At 42.3% G+C, this 20,374-nt stretch overlaps 2 long non-coding RNA genes across 3 annotated transcripts in view; one reads left to right on the top strand and one right to left on the bottom strand.

The window, feature by feature from the left end:
- Window positions 1-10,522, bottom strand: part of LOC307207392 — a 32,542-nt gene extending 22,020 nt beyond the window's left edge. Inside the window, exon 1 of the long non-coding RNA XR_013834667.1 lies at window positions 8,588-10,522. This is a non-coding gene — a long non-coding RNA (uncharacterized lncRNA). The remainder of the gene's footprint in view (window positions 1-8,587) is intronic.
- Window positions 10,523-14,874: 4,352 nt separating this feature from the next.
- Window positions 14,875-20,096, top strand: LOC307207387. 2 transcript variants are annotated; one of them, XR_013834662.1, is made up of 3 exons: window positions 14,875-15,251; window positions 16,256-16,333; window positions 19,909-20,096. It is a non-coding gene; the product is annotated as an uncharacterized lncRNA (long non-coding RNA). The 2 variants fall into 2 exon arrangements; XR_013834663.1 differs by lacking the exon at window positions 19,909-20,096 and adding an exon at window positions 18,979-19,042.
- Window positions 20,097-20,374: the final 278 nt, after the last annotated feature.

Below are 20,374 nucleotides of genomic sequence, written 5' to 3'. Positions count from 1 at the left end.
TCTGTAAGCTGCCTTGAGTCACTAGTGGAGGAAGGCGGGTGCAGGGGGTGCGGTTTCGCACCGGGTGTCAGCCATGAGGGTGGGTGACATTGCCACACCACCCCCGCTTGCTGCACGGGCAGCGCCCCTGGACACTTGCCACGCAAGCGGCGGGCCACTAGGGATGATGCTGCCACAGGCAGCTAGTGGCATCCCCCCGACACTTGTCTTGCGGGTGGCGAGCGGCGCCCCTCCGGACACTCGCCCTTCAGGCGGCAGGCGGCTAGGGAAGCTCACCATGCAGGCGGCAAGCAGCGCCCCCCCTCACCGTGTGGGCAGCGGGTGGCCAAGGACGCTTGCCGTGCAGCCAGCTACGCCCCCCCACGTGCCAGATAGCCCCACCCCTGCACTGCTCCGGATGCCAGGGCTGGTAGCTCCGCCCCTGCCAAGTTCCAGCAGGGGAAAAAGTGGTACATAAATAAACATAACTATAAAAAAGCAACAATAACAATATATTGGTTGTATCCAAGTAAGTCATATTCAGAGTAAACCCATTGAAAGCAATAGCTCAATTTAGTAATGTCCATTGATTTAAATAGGTCTACCCTGAATATGATTTAGTTGGATACAACCCTTATGTTTATGTGTCCCATTGACTATGTCTATTGCTTTATTTCTTAAGATCAGTACTTTTTTCATGGGGTAATCAAGTATATGCAGTACTGGCATCTGGTTTTTTTTTTAGGGGGTGTTAAAAAGTATGACACTTACTGTAACAACTTCATGGTGAGTACCGGCATCTATTTTTCTAGAAAAAAGCACTGCTTATGATGATGCCTGAAGCCAACTCTGAGTGAAGACAGTCAGTTGGAGTCAGTTTTCTAATAGGTCATCAATGTGATTAGTAGAAATAACAACATGCTATTAACAACAACAATAATAATTGTCCTTAACTGGCATGTGAATGATAAACAGAAATAAAAACAGTTAGAAAAATTACAGTTACAGGAGCAGGGTGGGTCTTGAAAACAATTTGGGGGTTGACACAGAGAAGTCTTTCTTCTGGGCCACCACTCCCTCCTTGAACATCTGAAGCTGGTGGAATCACCAAGAGGATCGCCCCTGGAAGGGTCTACAGCAGCCTTTCTCAAACTTGTGTCCCCATATCTTATTGAAGTCTCTTAGACATTTATGGCCTAAGTTACGCAGAGTTTAAGCACTAGCTTGAACATCTTGAATTGGGCCTGGAACTCAAGTGACAGCTAATGCAGCTGTTTTAGAACCAAGATTATAAGAGTTTTAAAGGCAACCCCAACCTAAATTTCAGACCAGTTCAGATTTCCCAGTCTTCTTCATGAGCAGTCCCACATAGAGTGCATTGCAGTAATCCAATTTGGAAGTTACTAGAGCATGGAGTACCACGGCCAAGTAATGTCTGTCCAAAAGAGGCTATGGCAATAGTACATAAAAACATATGTGAAACAGACTCATATTACACCATATGCAGGAAACCACTCACAATATAGCCAAGAAAAAACTACAACCCATTAAACAGAAATAAAATACAAATTTTCTTGTGAAGCTGAATGTAGGAGGAATGCACTGTAGTAGAGTTGTTGAAAAGATCTCCGGATTATATCTCATTTCATTACTTCATCAAAGTAATATAGAGGGGTGTGATTTCTCATGATTGACAATTGAAAACAACCCTCTGCCTTCTTATGTGTCCTTTCCAAAACACAGATTTTCTTTATCTACCTATCAAACACCAAATTAAATCAAAGAATAGGCTTAATCTGGCAATATAAATAAAATTGCCACTCTTAATTAATTACTTGATTCTGAATCATCTAAAGTAGCTTAACCAGAAGAATTTCCCCACATGGGGTTTATTGTTCCCCAAAAGGCTCACTCAGCTCAGTGGCTCTAAGTGTGCATAGGAGGGTGACCAATACAATAAAGGGTTTGGATGACTCTCGGGTCCCTTCCAGCTCTAGAATTCTGTGATTCTATGAGACCATTGATCCTTCTAGCTCAGTACTGTCTACACTGACAGGCTAATATGCTGTCTGTTATAGCCATGTTGCCTAAACCTACTCTCACTTGGCTAGGAATCTAGGGTTGTCTCCAACTATATTTTACTCAGAGCAGATCCATTTAAATTAATGGACCGACCTTAGTCATGTTCATTGATTTCAGTGGGTCTAATCTGGGTAGGATTAGCATTGGATACAGCCTGCAAACTTGTAATGGTTTCCTAGTTAACCTTTGTCTTTGCTATGGTATTGATATAATGGTTTTAAAGCAGTGACAGAAGATATCACTAATTATTTGTAGTGCTTTTTTTTTTTAAAGTTATTCTGAACTATCCATTTCCTTCCAATTCAGAGGTATAAATTACAACTGTAACACAATTCTTGTTTCACTGTACAGTCGTACTTTGGTTGTTGAACGGAATCAGTTCTGGAAGTCCATTCGAAGTCCAATCGGCTTCCGATTGGCTGCAGGGGCTTCCTGCACTCAATCGGAAGCCTTGGAAGCCACATCGGATGTTTGGGTTCCAAAGAACTGGAACCCAAACTGGAACACTCACTTCTCGTTTTGCGGCGTTTGGGAGCCAACATGTTCAACTCGCAAGGCATTTGGGGTCTAAGGTACGATTGGGCTGACATTGAGTTATACTCAGAGAAGACCCATTGAAATTATTAACCCAAATTACTCATGTCCATTGATGTCAGTGCCTCTACTCTGAATAGGACTAATATTGGCTCCAACCCATCATGTTTTAACTAGACACTCAGTATACTCACTGAAACTAAGTTAGTCCATCATTTTCAATGGATCTACTTTGAGTAGGACTAGCATTGAGTGATACTCACTATTTTTCCATAATTCAGCTAAGTTTTACTCATAGTAGACCCTCTGAAATTAATGAGTCTACTCTGAGCAAAACTTAGTTGAATATGACACTTGGAAATAAATGGCCCTAATCAGTTTCAATGGATCTCCCAAACTGAAATAAATGGAAATAATCATTAGTCTATTTCTATGCCATGTTTCCTGAGCATGCCAAATGAACAACAATAAAGATAATTCAAAAACAAATCAGAAGTCGGAAGTTCAACATGGAGGAGACCTGCCTAAACTCAACTGAAAGAGAATATTTAAGCACATATCATAGAATCAAAGAATCAAAGAAATTGTAGAGCTGGAAAGGAACCGAAGGGTCTTTTAGTCCATGCAGGAATCTCATCTAAATCTCATGACAGACGGCCATCCAACCTCTGCTTAAAAACCTCCAAGGAAGGAGAGTCCACAACCTCCTGAGGGAGACTGTTCCATAGTTTAGCAACTCTTACTGTCAGAAATTTCTTTCTGGTGTTTAGTCAGAATCTCCTTTCTTCTAACTTGAAGCCATGGGCTCAGGTCCTATCCTCCAGAACAGAAGAAAACAAGCATGCTCCATCTTCCATGTAACAACCCTTTAGATATTTGAAGATAGCTATCAGTTTCAGTTTCCTCTTGTCCAGGCTAAACATACACAATACCTTCAACCATTCCTCATAAGACTTAGTTTCCAGGCCCTTGGTCATCTTGCTTGACCTCCTCTACACACTTTCTAGCCTGTCAACATCCTTCTCTAACTGTGGCACTCAAAGCTGGACACAGTATTCCAGGTATGTTTCAGGTGTGTTCTGACCAAGGAAGAAAAGAGTGGGGCTATTACTTCCCTTGATTAGTACACTATACTTCTGTTGATAAAGCCTAGAATAGCATTCTCTTTTTTTGCTGCCGCATCACACTGTTGACTCATGATAAACTTGTATTCTACTAAGACCTCAAGATCCTTTTCAGGTGTCCTCCATCTTATATTGGTGCAGCAGGTTTGTCCTGCCTAAGTTCAGTACTATACCTTTGTCCCTGCTGGCATTTATTTTGTTAGTTTTGCCCAGTTCTCCAATCTGTTATGGTGATTTTGAATTCTGATTCTGTCTTCTGTGGCATTAGCTACCTCTCCCAGTTTGGTGCCATCTGCAAATTTGATGAGCATCCCCTCAATTCCTTCATCCAAGTCATTTATGGAGATGTTGACCAGGACAGAATTCTGTGGCACCTCACTTGTAATTTTTTTCCAGGATGATGAGGAACCATTAGTGAGCACTCCTTGGGTTTGGTCAGCCAAACAGCTACAAATCCACCTGTTATCTCATCCGATCCACATTTAACCAGCTTCCTCATGAGAATACCATGGGGGACTTTGTCAAAAGCCTTACTGAAATTAACAAAGACTACACCCAAAGCATTCCCCTGAAAAGGAGTGCTAGACATGATAGCAACTTTGGTGTCATGGGGGGGGGGGGAGGCACCAGAGGCACCAGATATGGGGACACAAGGGGCATCAGCCCCCTCAATATTTTGAAGCAGGAGGCCCAGCACCCCCAAAATTGAGGGAGCTGACATCCCCCACAGCCGGTAGCCCTCAACATGCCCCCCACCTCCGCTGGGGAGCCCAGGAGCTGGGAGGGAGCTGGGACGCGTGAGGTTGAAGATCACCCTCCATGCATCCCACCCCCACTTGGTGCATCCCCACACGATGTCCCCATTCCCTACCTCATATGCAAGCACTGGCATCATGGCGGCAGGGGCAGGATGCCCATGCAGCCTGGCCCAGCCTGGTGTGCAAGTACTCGTGCACTGGGCAGGGCACAATACATCACATGATGTGTCACATGACATGCTCCCCAGATGTGGGGGCTAGTCGGCACCCCTGAAAGGCACACAAACCACCCACAGGCAATGGGATCCCTTCTTCTTATCCGTAGCCAGAAGCACATTTCTTCCTGCGTATGCCGGGAGCTTTTTCTCAGTTCCCACTTCCAGCTGTGAATGTCAGCCTCCCCCCACCTCTTCTGCCAGCCACTTACAGTACATCTGCAACCCTGTGAAAGGATGGGATGTGTGCTTTTAATTGAAAAAAGGCGTCAGGCTCTGGGGACACAGCAAAGTCATTGGGAGCATGCGAACAGCAATTTATATTGTCAGTTCAAGTTACAGTCACCCTGGCATGCAAAATCTGCAGATGTCAGTTACTCTATATGTGACTTTGACACGCCACAATGAAGTGAGGGGTGGGGGTGTCACCATCATCCCTTTTCCAGAGCCTTACAATGAGGTCTTAATAAATGGTGCATGTGATATGATGGATGGAGCTTAGATACATGCAAGCATGTTTGCTTGCGCATGGATACAGAAAAGGTGGTGTCGGGTAAAGCTTTGTGCACACATTGCAGTGCATTGGCAGCAACGCTCCACTTTTCTCACCAGATGCCCTCAAATAGCTTTTGTTATGCAGCCTTCTGAGAGAGAACATTAACTGTCCATTTCTTGTTCACCACATAAGGAGGAAACTTCCTTGTATCCTTTCCAAAGCAGTATGAAATTCTGGGCAAATATAGGCAAAGGTGTCTCAGGTGATGTTCAGCAATCATTTTATACTGTGGCCTAGTAAGTAAAACCTGTTTATTTTCCAAATCAACCTGTGTCTGGGCTATACCACTTCAGACTGCATGCATGCAAGTTTAGGTGGAGGCCCACATGATGGAGTACTCCTCTGTATTTAAAATACCAGCATGTCAGGGAGAGGCCCAGGCTAGACGTAAGTTTTCTACATGCATGGTATCATTTTCATTTTCTATGGAGAAGCATCCTATCCTATGAGCTCCTACCTTGAGTCCCAAATCGTGCAGCTTGGACAGAAGTGGACAACTTCATTGAGACAGAAGCACCTCCAGTCAATCTGAACCCAAATTTGCAAGATCAGACTAATGTAATGCTACAGCTCAGCTATAGTTCTGTCCATCTATACTACCAGTACACACACACACACACACATATCCCACCTTTCCCCGCAAGAGCTCCAGGAGGTGTATGTGGCTTTTCCCAGTCCTTATTTTGTTCCCACAACAATCCTGTTCAATAGTAGGCAGTGCTGAGAAGCCATGGCAGATCCAAGCATGGGTGTAGTGAGGATTTTTGTTAGGGGGGCAGGCCTTGGGGGGCAGGCCTTCTGTGGGGGGGGGGCAAACCTCAGTTTACAATGTATTTTTATTTTTATTGATTTTAGGAGGGGCAGCTGCCTCCTGCCCCCGCCCCCCTTGGCTATGCCCATGGATCCAAGGTCACTCAGTGTGTTTCATGACTGAGTGGGAATCTGAACCTTGGTCTTTCAGATCCTAATCCAATGCTCTAACCACTGCACCACCCTAGTTCTCCAGTAGCACTGTCAACTCTTCACTGACAAAGATTCTCCAGAGTCTGATTCTGAGACTTTTCCCATCACCTGTTACCTGAGATCCAGAGAAACTGAGGATTGAGCCTGGGATTGAGCATGAGACCTTTTGTGTGTAATAGCAAGTGATCTACCACTGAGCTATAGGTCTCCCTGATTAGTCTGATCCTGCAGGGGAGGTCATTTTATACATCTACATTAATCCCAGGACAAGGATGAACTGTTGCCTGTTGGGCAACTAGCAGCTTGCTACCATCCCACCACCAAAAAACGAAAACAAAACCCTCAGTGAACCTTTCCCATATTCAGGAGCCTGAATCCCTCCATTGAAAATCACAAAAATAATAGCTGTGACCATTTTCATCTTGAACTTAGTAAATATCCACACTTCTAAGCTGTCCACAGAAATGCATTGGAAGCCTTCTTCACAGGGTCCTTATGATGAAAAATTGGCTAACCCCTAGACCAGTGGGATATAAATGAGGAACTGTTTTCAGAAATTGGCCACCTAGTACTGCTGGCATCAACAGTCTGTTTTCAGTTTCAGATCAAGTTAGAAACCAGCTCAAGGTCATTTGGAATCCTGGAGATTCTCTCTAGTTCTGCTTATGCCTTTTCAAGCAAGTGATAAGTTAACACTTTTTGCCAGCAGGTAAATCCTTTACAGGAGTGTTTTGCTGAGTGTAAATGGATCCCGTCTGCTAATGGCCCAGTCCATCACCTTGAACTGTACTGCTATCCCCTTTCATATTCATTTAAAAATAGGAAATGGTGAGTCTCAGGTGTGCTTGCAATGAATGACCTTGCTGAACAGGCAGTGCTTTGAAATGCCATACCAAGAAGCATCCCCTCCCAGCAAGGAGGATTCTGAAATTATGGTGAACATAGGTGGCATTTCAAGAAGCTAAGGTTTCCCCTCTAAAAATCATTTTATGAAGTCTGACTTCACCCAACACATGGCATAGCCAGGCTTTTGAAATATGCTCAGATTTCCCCCTTTCCTTTCAAGGTACTCAAGTAATGGGAGGGGCAGAGGGCATGAAAATTCAGGAAGATGTTATGCAGATGCAGCAACTTGTACTTCTCTGGCTCACCACATGGAGCAGCTACACACATATTGGAATGAACATAGGAAGTGGCCTTAAGACGCAGCCTAGTAGATCTAGCCCAGTATCGTCTAAACTCACAAGCAGCAGCTCTCCATTATTACAGGCAGGGGTCTTTCCCATCCCTACATGGTGATGCTGGGAATTTGACCAAGGACTTTCCGTATACACTGAGCCCAAAGTAGATGTCCTTCCTCATCTGAGGGCCTTCAATCTGAAAGGCGTGTCTTAGAAGATGAATAGGACAGAAATGCCTTCTTCAGACTTGCCTTTACATGAAGAAATTTAACTTGGTTATTTAAAAAAAAAATGCATTTGGAAGCTGCTGTATATGATCCAACTGTTGTTTCAACTAGCTCAGCATGGTCTACTCTGGATGCTGTGGCTCAAGCTAGTTCAAATGCTTTTAACTGGAGATGCCAAGATGTGAAGACAGGGTGCCTTGCATCCAAACCATAGGCACTATGACTGAGCTTTGAGAATGTAAGAAGAACCCTCCTAGATCAAGTCCATTTCCCCATTCTCTGTAAAAGACCTCTTATAAAAGGGTCCGTTTTAATTGCAGAGAGTTTCATTCTCCCCCATCTTTCAAAATCTTTTTTTACTTGAGTCTATACTTTATATAATTATCATGAAATAAATGCAGATTGTTAGTGGTTAACCAATTACATATTTTACAGTCTTCACCACCTTAATTCTGCTTATTTCTTGTAAAGCTTATTTTCCTTGCACGTCTATTCTTAGCTAACATTTTAGTTTTATTCTAATTTACATAAAAACCTGTCAAGTCCCCATATTGTTTTATCATTTCCAACACCTTTGTTTAGAGTTACCATACAGCTGGAATTTCCCGGACATACCTGGAATACTGACCAGAATAATACAGATATATGGCAACCCCATGCCGGCTGTGTAGTTTTTGCCAATTTTCCTAAAACATAGCTCAAAAATGACTTTTTTGTGATTTTGTCAAAAAAGCTTATATATATATATAGTATCCAGATTTTCACTTTTTGAAATATGGCAACCCTATATTTGGTACATTTCCCCCTGGGTTCTCTAACATTGATACAACATCGTCTGCAAATGCCTTCAGTTTATAATTTTGTTGCCTCAATTGGATTCATTGTACTGCTTTATTCTTGTTGTGGAGGTGTGGGGATGATTAACAAAATCAATCCTTCTGGCAAACTGGGAATATCCCTTCACTCACCTACGTTTAGGATATTCCACACCTTTCTTCAGCAGAGTTCCTCTTTCTTTGAGAAAAATAAGTGGCTCCCTTAAACTAAGTTTTAATAAAAAAAATAAAGCTACAACAAAATAACATGAGAGAAGCTAACTACAACATGAGGCAAGTCTGAGGCAAGAAACAAGAAGAGACAGTTGGTCCCTCATAACTGACACTCTTAACTGAACACACCCTGAAGGGAGGGGCTGATTCCAGAGCAGAACACACAAGCCCCGCCCACCAGATACCAAACATTCTACTGATCAAATTGGGCCCCAGTGTTTTTTTCACAATCCCCCTCTCCCTGAGCCTAATTTGAATTAATCATATTTAATTTAGCACGTAATTTTTCAAAACTTTCTTTAGTCAAAGGCTTTGTTAAAATGTCAGCTGTCATTTCTATTGTTGGACAATATTGCATTTCTATAAATCCCTTCTGGCTCAAATCTCTTATTGCATGACATTTTATGTCTATATGTTTGGTACATCAATTTATCTTCTCTGATTGCACCAATTTCAGATAAATCTGATTGTCTTCCATCAGCTTAATGGGCTTAGAATCTGGCATTCCCAAATCCTCTAAAATTTGGTTAAGCCATTGTGCTTCTTTGTACACTTCTGCAGCAGAAACATACCCTGCTTTGTTGAAGAGTGAGCTACTGAACTTTGTTTATGACTTGCCTAACTTACAGCTTCATTCTCTGTCTCCAACCCAGTCTGCATCTGAGTATCCCACTAATTTGGGATCCTTTGCAGCTGACAATTTTAATTTAAGATCAACCTTTCCCTTTAAATATCTTACTTTTCAATGCAGTCCAGTCTCTTTGGGTAGGTGAACTCACCTTTCTGCATAGTATACCCATTGCTGAGGCAATATCAAGCCTACATGTAGTAGCTACAAATAATTTACCAATTACAGTTCTGCACAATTCATTATTACATAAATATTCACACTCAACCTCTCCGGAAAGAAAATTAGTACATTGGAGTTGACACAGAATGTGCTTCTTTCAAACCGAAAAATTATATTGTCAATTATTTTCTGCCTTTGATTAAGAAGAAAACTACCAGCTTCCTCCCTCTCTTCTTGCATGCCCAAAAAATAAGATACGTTTCCTAGTCTTTTAATTTCTACAGTGGTACCTCTGGATGCGAACGAGATCCATTCTGGAGCCCCATTCGCATCCAGAAGGGAACACAACTCGCATCTGCGCATCTGGGTGTTGCTCTTAGTAGAAAAAGCCAGAAGTTCAATTCTTGTATATTCTTGTTTGTTTTCAGTAACCAAAATTATATCATCTAAATATACAAGCAAAATAATTCTTTTTTCAATTCATTGTCTTGTATAGAGACATGGATCTACTTTACTTTCTAAAAAACCTCATTTTAAAAGCAGATTATTTAATTTTTCATTCCATGCTCTCTCAGCCTTTTTTAAACCATACATTCCCTTCTGCAGTTTACAAACCAGCCCTTCATCTCTTTCAAATCTTTCTGGCTTAATCATATACAATTCCTCTTCAATTTCCCAATTTAAGAAAGCAGACTTTACATCCAGTTGTTCAACACAAGTTGCTTGGATGCTGCTAAGTAAACACTAAGTAAAATTCTAATTGTACTATATTTAGCTACAGGCGTGAAAGTCTCATCATAATCTTCAACATATTTTTGTGTCTATCCTTTGCTACTAGCCTTGCTTTATACTTTGTACATTTCCATTCTCATTTAACTTTTCCTTAAACACCCATTTGCACCCTATAGCCTTTTTACCCTTTGGCAATTTAGTAAGTGTCCAAGTGTTGTTTTATTCAACGCTCAGTTTCTTCCTTGTCTGCTTCTATCAACTTATCAGCTTCTTTTGCAGGAAGTTTGTCAATTTCTTTCCATGTGTCAGGTTCACCATTGTTGTTGTTGTTGTTTAGTCATTGTTGTTGTTTAGTCATTTAGTCATGTCCGACTCTTCGTGACCCCATGGACCAGAGCACGCCAGGCACTTCTGTCTTCCACTGCCTCCTGCAGTTTGGTCAAACTCATGCTGGTAGCTTCGAAGACACTATCCAACCATCTCGTCCTCTGTCGTCCCCTTCTCCTTGTGCCCTCCATCTTTCCCAACATCAGGGTCTTTTCCAGGGAGTCTTCTCTTCTCATGAGGTGGCCAAAGTATTGGAGCCTCAGCTTCACAATCTGTCCTTCCAGTGAGCACGCAGGGCTGATTTCCCCCAGAATGGACAGGTTTGATCTTCTTGCAGTCCATGGGACTCTCAAGAGTCTCCTCCAGCACCATAATTCAAAAGCACCAGTTCTTCAGCGATCAGCCTTCTTTATGGTCCAGCTCTCACTTCCATACATCACTACTGGGAAAACCATAGCTTTTACTATACAGACCTTTGTTGGCAAGGTGATGTCTCTACTTTTTAAGATGCTGTCTAGGTTTGTCATTGCTTTTCTCCCAAGAAGCAGGCGTCTCTTAATTTCGTGGCTGCTGTCACCATCTGCAGTGATCATGGAGCCCAAGAAAGTAAAATCTCTCACTGCCTCCATTTCTTCCCCTTCTATTTGCCAGGAGGTGATGGGACCAGTGGCCATGATCTTCGTTTTTTTGATGTTGGGCTTCAGACCATATTTTGCGCTCGCCTCTTTCACCCTCAATAAAATGTTCTTTAATTCCTCCTCACTTTCTGTCATCAAGGTTGTGTCATCTGCATATCTGAGGTTGTTGATATTTCTTATACAGCCTTGTCGTACTCCTTTCCCAATTTTGAACCAACCAGTTGTTCCATATCCAGTTCTAAGTGTAGCTTCTTGTCCCACATAGAGATTTCTCAGGAGACAGATGAGGTGATCAGGCACTCCCATTTCTTTAAGAACTTGCCATAGTTTGCTGTGGTCGACACAGGCACTGCTTTTGTGATGTATGATAGTTGCTCTGCTGGCACACCTTTGTTAACTCATGATGAGTGTCTGATTAAAGGTTCTAACTGTTCATCCATATAATCACACGCAGCTTCTTGTCCTGACTCTGTTTCCCCTGGTAAAGTACGGTATCTTACTTGGACTAGTTTTCTCTGTTCTTTCAACTTCTGTGATCAGTTTTACTGGAACCTCTTCAGTTACCAAATCAGCATTAGTCTGTTTCTCTTTAAAATTGTTCTGATTAGGAACACATGCACAAGATTGCTCTCCTTCTCTAAAATACACTACTCACTTTCACTTCTCCTGTCCTTGGATTAAGAATTGTGTAACCTTTGCACCCCTTCTCAAAGCCGACAAATATTCCTAACTCAGTCCTGGTGCTAAGTTTGGTATGTCTTTGTGCTGGCACATATGCATAAGCTTTTGTTCCAAAGACTCTAATGTGACTGATGTTCAGTACTCTTCCAAACCAAAGTTCAAATGCTGCTTTATTTGCAGCTTTTGTTGGCAGTCTGTTCTGCATACATCTGACCATCTCCATCAGAGAGCAGTTCTTTCTCTCTGCTGTTCCACTTTGTTCTGGGGTAAATGGGGTAGTGTGCAAATGTTTAACATCACCGCTGTCTGAAAATATTGCTTGTGGCTTCCTTCTGAATTGATTTTTAACGCTTGCAACAAGCATCTTCAATTTTTCTACAGTTTCTGATTTGTCCTTTAAAAGATAAGTTGTGTAATATCTGGAATAATCGTCAATAAATGTTAAGATATACTTATTTTTCCCATGAGACATCGGTTGAATTGGACCAGATATATATATATCAGTATGAATAAGTTGCAAAGGTTCTGTTGAACTTCTCTAGCTTTGCTTGGGGAAAGAAGGTCTTGTTCCCCAGCAAACAACTTTCACATACTTCACTAATTCAGGTCAACTTTACAAGGTTTAATTTCCATTCCTCTCACCAAACCTTTCTTTGGCAGGTCTGCAATAATCCTGAAGTTTTTATGTCCCAGCATTTTCTGCCATTGAGGAATACAGGTTGCACTTGAATTCTTTTTGACCATATTCACCCTTTCTTGACCTATATCTATCACAAAGATTCCATTCTTTTCAAAATATTGTGCATACAGAACTCCATCTTTGGTAATTGCACATCCGTTGTGATTAAAATTTCCATCAAAACCATGCTTGGTCAGAGTTGATACACTTAGAAAACTGTCTGTTAATTCTGGCAAGTAAACTACATCTCTCACTTCATTACAAACAGTTTTTCTGCCTTCAACACACTTATCCGAACCTGCTCCTTTTCCTTGCACAGAAATTTTGTGGCCATTTGCAACTGTAACTGTCTCTGATGCGTTTTCATTTAACTCTCTGAAAAAAATAGCATCACGCGTCATGTACAATGAAGATACTGAATCAATTAACCAATTAGAGGAGTTACTGTTAATAGCATCTGTTTTCCTATAACCTGAGATTGCTAGATAGTTCTGATAGTACCACCCTGGAACCTATCTTTATTAGTGCCACTTTGTTTTGTACAATTCTGTGCAAAATGTCCCATTTTCTCACATGAGAAGCATCCAGTTGTTTCTTTTTTTTCTGCGCCTTGAAAAGCACTTTTATTTTTAAAATTATACTTACCAATCTTTTGTACAGCAAATACTTGCGTTTCACCCTCTGCTACCTTTTCTGCTCTCCTAGCAGCCTCCTCTTTAAGTCTTGATACAACGTACTTTTATGCCAAGTTTATCTTTAGTATCTAGTGCATATATCAAAGAATTGTAACTTTCAGGCAGACTTGCAGAATTAAAATCACTTTGTCCTCTTCTTCAAATTTCTTGCCTATAGTATTTAAATGATCCATCAACTCTATCACTTGACTTTTCTAAATCTCCATTTTCTTTCAATTTAATACTAAGCAGCTTTCTTGATAAATACAGTCTCTCATTCAGAGTGTTCCTCTCATACAACTCTTTCAGACCTTGCCACAACTCCATGGCAATCTTAAAATTGCTTATGTGGTGTAAGTCACTCACATGAGTTGAACTGTCTGCCCTAGTGTTTCTGTCCTGCTTTTCCCGCTTCACTTTCTCTGCTTCTTCTGCCGGTGCAGATTTTTCAATTGTTTCCCACAAATCCTTCTTCACCAGCTCATTCTCCATTCTAGATTTCCATAAAGGATATTTACTTGACGTGAAAACAGGCACAGCAGGCTCTAGGGCTCCCACAGCTTTTATATACGTGGCCATAATTTCTTTTCTCTCTGACAGACGGGCCCATAACCCAATTGTTGTGAAGTGGGGGATGATTAACAAAATCAATCCTCCTGGCAAACTGGGTATATCACCTCAGTCGTGCAGTTTAGGACATTCCACACCTTTCCTCAGCAGTTTCTTTCTCTTTGAGAAAAATAAGTCACTCATGTAAATATAAACTAAGCTTTAGTAATAAAGAAAACTACAACAAAATAACATGATGTGAGGAGCTAAATATAGCATGAGGCAAGTCTGAGGCAAGAAACAAGAAGAGGCAGTTGGTCCCTCATAACTGACACTCTCAACTGAACACACCCTGAAGGGAGGGGCTGATTCCAGAGCAGAACACACAAGCCCCGCCCACCAGATACCAAACATTCTACTGATCAAATTGGGCCCCAGTGTTTTTCTTACAATTCTCTCTTATTCTTCTTGTCAATACATCTAATACCAATATAAACAACAATGGTGATAATGGGCAACCTTGTATTGCACCTTTCGAAATTGAACACTTTTGAATAAGATTATCATTTACTATAACATTTGCAAATTGTTCCAAATATATTGCCTTAATTCCTTTCCTCAAATTCTCTCTAAACCCCATTACCTCTATTAATTTCCCCATACACTGTCAGCTTGTGCATGGGCGCACAAAACAATGGGCTATATATCCAGTGCCCCATGCACATAGTTTCACTGACACATTTCCTCCCCACCCCCAGTGTCTCTGACAAAATCTGTTCTGGGGTGCCTCCAATCCTCCAGAATTCCATTATATTTATTTATATATTTGTAAACTATACTTTCATATGAAATATCACAAGGCAGTATGCAGTCGAAAAACACACTGTTACAATAAGTACACCAAACACACCAATACGAAACGGTTATCAAATAATCCCAGGTTTGAAAGGCCTGTCTGAACAATATCATTTTAAGAAGACGACTAAGAAGAAGCAGGGATGGGCTCTGGCTGAACCTCTGTTGGCTAGGAGTTCCACAGGGCCAGCCACGCAAAAGGCTTGGGTTCTGGCCAGGGGGCATGGGGGAGACAAACTAAAGTGCCCCATTGGAAGACCTCCATCTGTTGCATCAGCAGAGCTGCAGTGTTTATAGTGACATAGAATTTATAGGGGTACTTCCCAGCCCCCCACATCCTCTAGTTGCCCACCTAGAAGCAATCAGAACCTGAGTAATAGATTTTGACTCCTCTCCACTTTGTCAGTTTGCCAGTCTAATAACTGTTATCCCCCAAGATTCTGGCAGAAGAAGACAGCTTCCCGACACAGATTTAACAGTCAACTCACTTCAGTAAGATCTCGTATTTCTTAGGACTTCATTACATTTACAAAATACTTTACTTATTCATTTACTGGTTCACTGTGAATCAGTGTCATCTGGCATTACAACAGCACTACAATGAAGTCATAAAACACAAAGCGTCTGCAGGCTCTTTTCAGGATCATACATTTCTCAGGTGGGTGGGCCTCCTTTGTTGCTTCCTTGGAAAAGCAGAAGACACATGCCATGATACTTGTCTGTGGAGCTATATCAGGGGGAGGGAGCAGGAGTTGCCAATTTTTTGAGGCCATTGGGAACATTTGGAATGTTGTGGAAGTGCTGTGGGTGCCAGTCACAAAGTGGCTGCTCTCGGGTACATAGTATAAACACAGAATGACTGCCACACCTAAAAGGGGGTTTGAAAAAAGAGTATAAACAATGTTCTTCACCCTCACCAGCTATTCTTATCTACATTTCCAACTGTCAGGGGAGTCTTACCCATAGACAACAGTGGCGCGGGGTGCCAGGGCGCCAAGTTCTGGAGGGTGCCAGGGAAGAGGCAGAGGCTGGACGCAGCACCTCCCGGCATCAGCTCACCGCCCTCGCCCACCTCTGCCATGCCGCGCCAAAGCAGCGCTGCACCCAGAGCCTCTGTCTGCCATTGCCACCACGGCACGAAGTGGCCAGCTGAGCTGGGAGGAGCCGCGTCCAGCCTCTGCCTCTTCCCTGCTGGAGGAGCCACCCTCCAGCCACTGCCTGCCTCCTCCAGCCCCACCGGCAGCACCGTCCTCCCTAGAACACTCTGGGAAATGGGTGGGTGTGTGTGTGTGTGTGCCGGAGGCAGCTTTGCACCACGGTGTCGGATATGGTTAAGACGGCCCTGCCAACTGCTACACTTTGTCAGAGAGATACTCACTTTGCACCTCCCCTGTTTTGAATAAGTAGAGAAGTAAGTGTCCAAACCTGACACATGGAGAAATGTGCACACTTTTTCTTTATATTACAATGACTGGTTCTTTATTTTCTGATTCATTTTCCAATGCTTTATTAGAAGGAACATCTGATGGGTTTTTTCCTTGCCCTTTTAAAATAAATAAATAAATAAATAAATAAATAAATAAATAAATAAATAAATAAATAAAAAATATTATTAAAGATTTTCTTGGTTTACAAAAGTACATGCATTGTCTCTTTTTTAAGGTGTGTGTTTAATTTAGGAGAGGCTGAGACAATGGAAGCAAGAATTGAGCCAGAAGAGTGAACTGTTTCTCAGCCCAGGTGGGTTTTTGTCTGAGACCTTTCTCAGGTGCCAAAGGAGATATTGGTTGGCACATTGGCAAATGTGCAGATGCCACATTGGTGACCTAGTTCATAACTACTAGTGATCTAAAATTCTCCAAGTGTTGTTGCTTGTGTAGCCCAAAGCATAGCTCTCCATGCTGTGAGTGGCATCAATGCCTGGCATCCTTGGGCAGATGCCAAGACTGTTCCCTGCCCATATTGTGGATTTGCCATGGATAGGTGGATTTATTTAACAGTGTAATGCCCTGACCTAGCATCATTAGAGAGATTCTGGGGAGTGAATACATGGCTTGACAGAACTGCCTAATGGTACTCATGAATGTAGGGTTGCCATATCTTGAAGAGCAAAAAAGAGGACAGCCTGAGCCAGGGAAAGAGGCATGTAGGCATGGGCGCGCAGACCCACCACAGTTGTATCCATGTGCCTCTTTCCTTGATTCAGGCTAGCAGTGGTCAAAGCATACAGAGCACCCACACCCATGCACCACTTTCCTTCCTTGGGCTGGCAGCAGCTGGGGCTTGTGGAGCAGCCCAAGCCCAAGCCCAAAAGAAATGCCCAAAACCTGGACATTTCCAGAAGCAAGGTCAGGTAGGTCTCAGACCTTTGTAGGAAACACAAATTCTGACTTTCCTTCTTGCCAGATCCCTCTGGGTAATCCAACCAAACCCATAGCGATCTGTGTCTATATATAGTCGGTACAGGGAGCAGTAAACTTGGGGGTGCAGGGGGCTTTATTTGTAATTCAATGGACCAGTGGGTTTCTCCCATTCCTTTCCTTGATTATTCTTCTGGGGTTCCTCTCCTCTTAAATTCCAGTTCAGATAGGAGAATTTCTAAGATTAATTCCAGACTTGGCACATGCACAGTTTTCCATTCCACTGCATCATTCCCTCCTCATTTATATACACCTACATTACTAGTTTGCTGAATAAAACACACACACACAGGTAATCATTCATCAAGATTCATTTTGTACAGTGTTTTAGTACAGGAGTGGGTAGCCTGTCACCTTCAAGATGTTGCTAGATGTTGGTCTTCATCTCTGACCATTAATCATACTGGTTGGGGATGATGGGAGCTGGAGTCCAGCAGCTGGACTGCCACAAGTTCCCCATTCCTGTTTTACTGATTCACATACTGAATAAAAAAATGTGTGCAAATGTTATTGATGCACATACCATCATGTTGCTTGATTTGGTAGGGGACATGTTTCATCAGTTGATTCAAGAAGATTGATACAGTAGTAGAGCAGTGTGTGAAATAAACCAGCACAAATGAACTAAAAGATGCAGAAAATTGGTCTCACATCAACATTATTTGACTACAGGTACCATCAGCCTAAACCAGCATTGTCATTGGTCAGGAACTGTGGGACTTATAGTCCAGCAACATCAGGAGAACCACCAGTTCCCCAATGCAGCTGTACCAAATTTGTAGTTTTTTATTTTAAAAAAATGAAATGGAGGTTTGCTTAATGCATCATTTCCACTTTGGAAACGAGTCTAGGTAATTCAAAACTCCACAACATCAGGAGAAACTGGGATCATTTTGGAAACATCCCTATCTATTTTAATCTTTGTGGTCTGCTCTTTGGAGAGCTTTCCACTAACCTATCACAATGTGTTAAGAACAGAGAGTATTGCAGAAAATTCATTTCTTGGATCTCTGGCCACTAGAGATTATTACAAATTTAATGGATGGCACTTAAGTGTTTAACTGTTGTACACTGTGCCCTTCATAAGCACAGAAACAGACTGTTCTTTTTCAACAGACAAGAATCTTGTCTCTTTCTCCCCATCTCCACACCCTCCATTAGCTTCCAAGGTTCTGGGGAAGGTCAAACCATTACATCACCAACTGTACCTCAGTAGACATGATATGATCCCCAAACTCCAGACCTGGTTTAAAACAGAAAGCCAGGCCAATAGGCATCCTTTAGGAAAAAATATAAGAGCTGGGAAAAGGAGAAAGAGGGGAACACATGTTCTCCAACTGTTTGGTTTCTATAGTTGCTCTTTTGTTACTATCTCCTCTCCTCCTCTTATATATAGCCAGTGCTGGTGCAGTAGTGACCTTGGGCCAGTGACTGCCTCCTAGATTGACCTACTTCATAGGGTTGTTGTGGGGATTGAATAAGATGGGGGGGGGGGAGAGAGAGAGAGAAAACAGTGTATGCTACTTTGGGATCCTCAGAGAGGAAAGCTGGGCTATTAATGCAATAAGTAATTATTATATATCTAATTGTCAACTATCCTGTTTCACCAACATACAGGTCTGTACTTATGCACAAATTAAATAAGCTTCGGTTTAGGACCTCGGATTGTGATGGGGCTCTAAATATAAAAGATAAAATACTAATTTTCAAGATTTACATAAATGCTTTAAAATAAGGGAAAATAAAGACCCTAAACCAAGCATTATCATTCTGGTATCACAAAAATGTATTAAGTGCTAAAGGATTATTTGATAGCCCGGTCCGTTTACTGAATCACTTTGGCACAAACTGCTGGAAATCATATACCAATTTTGAAAAAATAAAAATAAAAATAATATACAAGTTTACCACCCCGTTTCCACCACTCTCACCTCCCACCTCTCTTCTCCTTCAATCCTATTCTAGATACAACATTGTCTTACACTGAACATAACTAAGAGATTCTATGATCTGGAAAAAAAGAAAAAAGAAAAAAGACGTTGGAATGGAACAATGATTTGGAAGAACCACCACCATATAATATTCATTGCTGTCATCCAGCTATCTACTGGAAACACTACCTTAGTAATTCAGGAGACCCATAGGAAATGAATGAAGTCCCAGCTAGGGAAGAAATAATCTCAGTTTTGGTTTCTCTCACTTTCTCTTTGTGAAGGGATCTCAGTTGGCATGGCCAATCTGTGTATGGCTCCCCAGCTCGCCTGACACACTGCAAAGACATTAGGGGAGAAGAGGAGCTGTTAAGGGATGCCACACATCAGGAGGATACAAAGAGTGTCCTGCTTAAAAAAATGTGTGTGGGAGTGCCTGGGTTTGGGCCCCAACGAAAAATCCCCCCTCCCATGAGGGTTGGACCAGTTAAAAATCTATACATGGGATATAAAATAAATGTGTGGTCTCTTTCTAATGTTAATAATAAATATGATACTATTCATACCTGCTCAGAATATTTAGATCCCAATGACATATCAATAATGCCCGCTCATGGGGTCCCAGTGGTGGGTGAGGTTAGTGGGCCGGTATGCAGCCTCGCCATCTTCCCGAAGCCATGCCGTTCAGCGGCCATTGCTTCTTCCCCTTTGGTTGTCGCAGAGACCTCATGAATGTGAGTGCTGTGGTGGTTCACATCCCTGTGCTAAATATTTTCATGCCACGACCTCTTTTCGTAGCTTCTGGAATTCAGGACTCACCTCAGGAGAGAAGAAGTTTAGAGTGGCTGCTGGTACTTTCTAGTCAGCAAAAGAATCTGCTCAAAAACAACACACTTTTCTCCCTAGCCCCCTCCCCGGTCTCTCTTGCAACTATGTTACCTCTCTTCTGCGTATACCCCAACAGGAAGACGGTGAAATACCTGGAGGAGAGATTTTGTGAAGGCTTTCATATCCCAGCGGAAGATACTCTGATTATAACTAACCCACCAAATCAGAAGTCAGTGAGGGAAATGCTACACATCACTCAGAAAAAGATTGAAAAGGAGTGCGACTTTGGCAGGGTCACAGATCTGTTTCCAAATCCGCCTTTTAACAAATTTATAGTGTCACTCCTCAAGATTATTCCCCAAAAGGTCCTGGGTGAATTCCGCATGATTCACAACTTACCGTATTTTTCGCCCCATAGGACGCACCGCCCTATAGGATGCACCTAGGTTTTTTTTGGGGGGGGGGAATAAAGAAAAAAAATATTTCCCCCCAGGCACGGGGCTGGCGCGGGGGAAGCCCGAGATTCCCCCGACCCCAGCCCCCAGAACAGCCTGCTATCCGCAAGCCTAGGGAGCCACGCCGGTCTCCCCAGGCTTGCAGAC

Source organism: Podarcis cretensis, assembly GCF_951804945.1.
Source record: "Podarcis cretensis genome assembly, chromosome: Z".
In the NCBI taxonomy this organism is placed as follows: domain Eukaryota; kingdom Metazoa; phylum Chordata; class Lepidosauria; order Squamata; family Lacertidae; genus Podarcis; species Podarcis cretensis.
This window is presented reverse-complemented; position numbering and strand designations above follow the sequence as displayed.